The 4,506-nt window shown below is 25.1% G+C and overlaps 1 long non-coding RNA gene across 1 annotated transcript; it reads left to right on the plus strand.

Annotated features, from left to right (window-relative positions):
• The first annotated feature begins 1,402 nt into the window (after positions 1-1,402).
• Positions 1,403-3,525, plus strand: LOC136081938 (uncharacterized). The gene is made up of 4 exons (XR_010639254.1): positions 1,403-1,729; positions 2,387-2,771; positions 2,892-3,083; positions 3,160-3,525. It is a non-coding gene; the product is annotated as an uncharacterized LOC136081938 (long non-coding RNA).
• The last annotated feature ends 981 nt before the right edge of the window (positions 3,526-4,506 follow it).

The following is a 4,506-nucleotide window of genomic DNA, read 5'->3' on the forward strand; positions in this document are numbered from 1 at the left end:
AAAGTTGAAAAACAACTAAAAAAAAGTAGTCCTTAATTTTTATTTCGAACCAAGTAATAGTTTTAATACAATAATATAAGAAGATCAAACATTAAAAAAAAAGAAAAAAAAAAGTAATTATTCCTGTGGGAATCTAATAAAATTTCGAGCTTTTGCTTTAGTGGTACCCATAAGCTAGCGCACAGAATAAGAATCAAAACTATTTGATGCTTTTTTAAATGAAATTTTAATATCTTTAACCCAGACGGCACAACTCGTTTAAAAGTTACGCGTGGTTTCTGTTGCGAGTTTAAAACTCCCGAAAACACTAAGAATAACACGTGTCAAGAATAGGGTTTTGATTCCGTGAAATTAACTACTATATTTTACCAAAAAACCAGTTTCGATATTAAGTTTTTAGTGATGGTTTTTCAGTTACAAAAATGGAGTATTAAATTATCAAAAGTTTTCGCAACGAATGTAAAACCATTACTAAAAGCACGCGATTTTTCAAATTTATTGCATTTTTATTATTCGGAAGGTTTTTGAGTGTGTAACAAGAACTTTCAGGAAAACATTTGTCGAGAAAATTTATATGTTAAATAAATTCAGTTTTTGTTAAGTATTAGCATGTATATATATATATATATATATATATATATATATATATATATATATATATATATATATATATATATATATATATATATATATATATATATATATATATATATATATATATATATATATATATATATATATATATATATTCACACACGAACACACACATATATAAATATACACGTGTGTATATATATGTGTATATATATATATATATATATATATATATATATATATATATATATATATTATATATACACATATATATACACACGTGTATCTATATACATACACACTTGTGTATCTATATAATTTATACAATGTATATTTTATATATGTATGTATAATACATATATAAAATATGTATGTGTTTATTTATGTATTCATATGTATATATGTATGTATGTATAAGTCTATATATTATGTATGTATGTATAAATATATATATATATATATATATATATATATATATATATATATATATATATATATATATATATATATACACATATATACATACATACATACATACACTTATAAATAAATGTATATGTTATGTATACGTAATATCATATTACGTATACATAACATATACATTTATTTATATTAAATATGTACTCATATACACACATATGTGTGTGTATTTTGGCGTATGTATATTTGTGTGTCTTTGTATCTGTATATGTGTGTGTATTTCTGCGATGAATATATATATATATATATATATGTATATATATATATATATATATATATATATATATATATATATATATATAATACATTTTTTGTGTTAATAGTATTATTGTTTTTACTATTAGTATTGTTATTATTTATATATGTTTGAAAAATACTAGTGTTGTTCCTATATAAAGGTGTATGTACTAAATGCAATAGGATATCCTATCAATGATAATTATTTAACAAAAATGAAAAGAACAAGTTCAGCATAGTGGAAAGAATATATGAAAAAATATCGATCAGTTTTAGCTGGAAATTTATTTCCTGTATGTTTAAATTTGTCTTCGAGCTACGAGGCTGCACCAATATACTACCTATGCTTCATCAAATAAACTTTCTCTACCAATATTGACAGCAAAATCTAGTAATACTTTGTTGCAAAATACTGTCCGTAAGTAACTTTACTTATCTATAAATCAATTGTTTATATTTGAAAATTATTATGTAAATGTTAAATTAATTTTTAATTGTTTGAGAAGATACAAAAATGAGTCAGCAGTATTAAAAATATGGCATGAGCCGAAGTCAGCAAGAAAATTTCTTGCATAGTCTATCTGATGCAGAAATATTTTTTTTGCTGATAAAAGTAAGGGTCTATTATCAAGCAGACTATGGCTAGTGATATGCATTAGCACATATTGAACTTTTTTTGTTTTGTTTGTGTGTGTATGTATGTATATATATATATATATATATATATATATATATATATATATATATATATATATATATATATATATATATATAACATTTTTAAACCATAATATGTGGGTTTTAATAAGGAACAAAACATAGATTGAAAAGATTCTACTATAAGTCTTCTACTTACTTATAATCTACTGAAATAATCTTACTAATTCTACTAAAAGTCAACTACTAAGTTTTTCACATGTTCAACGAAAAAGACAATGAGAAAAAATATTAATCGTGGTACAACTGTTAATGAAAATACTTGTATTAAAACTCTAGTTATTTATCTTTAACTTCAAAAATTTAAATGACACTAATATTTTTGGTAAATTTTGATTTTGCAAATTTTATCTTTTAGGAGTTTTACCGTTATCACATAATCTAGATGAAGAAAATATATTTATAGAAGACTTCAGAAACTTAATGAAGATAATAATATTAATGTTGAGCACACTCAACAAAAAAAACCAAATGCACACAGGGGGCATGTGTGCATTTGGTTTTTTTAAATATTATGTATAACTTATATTTATTACCTATATTTGAGTGTATGTTAGTCTAATTTATCTTAAAACAGGATATTTGCACTTTAACAAGCAACAAAACCTAAATGAGATGGTTTCGAATCAACCTTTAAAGATTTCTATATTTATAAGCAAAAATCAATTGAGAGAGGATTTACATCCTGGTACAAATGCTAATGAAAATACTTGTGAATACTCGGGCTTCTGGGTCTTTCCAAAGTAATAACTTATTTGCATTTAATTTAAAAGTTTATAATATTTAAAAAGTACAATAGTATATTTGATGAATTATGTTTCTTAATGGGTTTCATAAATTCTTAAAGGGCGTCTCTTATTTAGGTTGAAGTTGGTGGCTCTAAAAAACAATTTGAAAAGAATGAAGAACAATTTAAAAAGAATGAAGGGTCGATTCCATTTAAATGTACAGACACAAACAAGCGTGATTAATAAGGAAAAAATCAATTTTACTCTTCCATCGAATCATTACTCTGGTTTTTTTCAAACAGCATTTTTTATAGTGCATTTATTTAGGTACAATACAAAACAATAGACTAAGATAATCATTTATTTTGTTATTTATTATAAAACTTGTTTTTTTTTTAAACAGATTAAGGTGAATCATCAAAAACCATTACCAATACAGATCGACCAAAAAATCAGACAAACGAAACTTCTCCCATGGATGATGCCATGTTTTAGCGTAAAATGATTGTCACACCATTACATAAAAAGATTTTTGGGCTACTGCAATAGTTTTTAGATAAAGATTTGAATGAAATTAAATTTGAACAGGTTACCTCAATTGAGGAATTAGTAAAGTTCGAGACCCGATTTTTAAGAAAAATTAAAAAGAACATTTGATGCTACTGGAATTGTTTGTAAAAATGCGAAAGCGTATTGTTATACGATTTTAGATTTTATAATGACGGAAGAGGCGATCAATCGAAATTAAATATTATGTATGGTAACCATGTGCCAAACGTCTTTTATTGGCTTATTTTTAATGATTTGGTTTTTTATTTCTTTGTTTATTTTTTCTTTGTAGTATTATTGTAAAATAATTTACCTTAAAAAACAAAAATAAAACAGCAAAATTGTCGTAAATATAATGTAGTATATATAAAAAAAGGTTTAAACGGTTTAAAGCTATAAACGTGTCTAACAAAACCTACGAAATTTTTGGTTTATCATTAAACCGTGCTGAACAGCTGTTAGTTCAAGCATAAATTTGGAAAACTTATGCCTGAACTAACTTTATTAAATGCCACAAGTCCGTTTTAGACTATAGAAAACACGAATTTAAAACCTCATAAAACACGAGTTTAAAACCTCAAAAACACGTATTTAAAACATAAAAAAACTCGTGTTTGAAACCATAGAAAACACGTGTAAAACTCCAGTTAAACTTCCCGTGAAATCCACGCGTTTTTGGTTTACGCCCGGATCGTAACAAACACGTGTTTATACGGGTTTTAATTCCGAGATTAAAACCAGATGTGCCGTCTGGGAATGTTTATGCAAAGCTTTTTTGTTTTTTTCATTTTCCTTTTAATAATAGCCCTGTACTTTTCCATAACTTTAAATTCTGGGCAGTTTGGAGGATTTTCTGTTTAGGCACAAGTTTCACATTATTCTTTTTATACCATTCCATAGCTAGTTTAAAATAATAAATTGAAGCTAAATTAGGCCAGAACACAGGTTTGTTATTGAGTGATTTAATGATAGGTAAAAGGTGTTTTTGTAAACATTCTTTAACATATATTTGACCAGAAAGTGTGGACTGAGAAATATAAGGTGCTGATTTTTTGCCACATCTGCAAATAGCTTGCCAAATCAAAGCTTTTTTAGCGAACTTGTCATGTTTTGTGTATTTAAATTTCTTATCTGCTTCCCTCTATATTTGGCAATATAATAAACAGCACCAGGAATTTGTTGATGATCGTACTCGATATAA

The sequence above is a fragment of the Hydra vulgaris genome, chromosome 06 (assembly GCF_038396675.1).
Source record: "Hydra vulgaris chromosome 06, alternate assembly HydraT2T_AEP".
Classification (NCBI taxonomy): Eukaryota; Metazoa; Cnidaria; class Hydrozoa; order Anthoathecata; family Hydridae; genus Hydra; species Hydra vulgaris.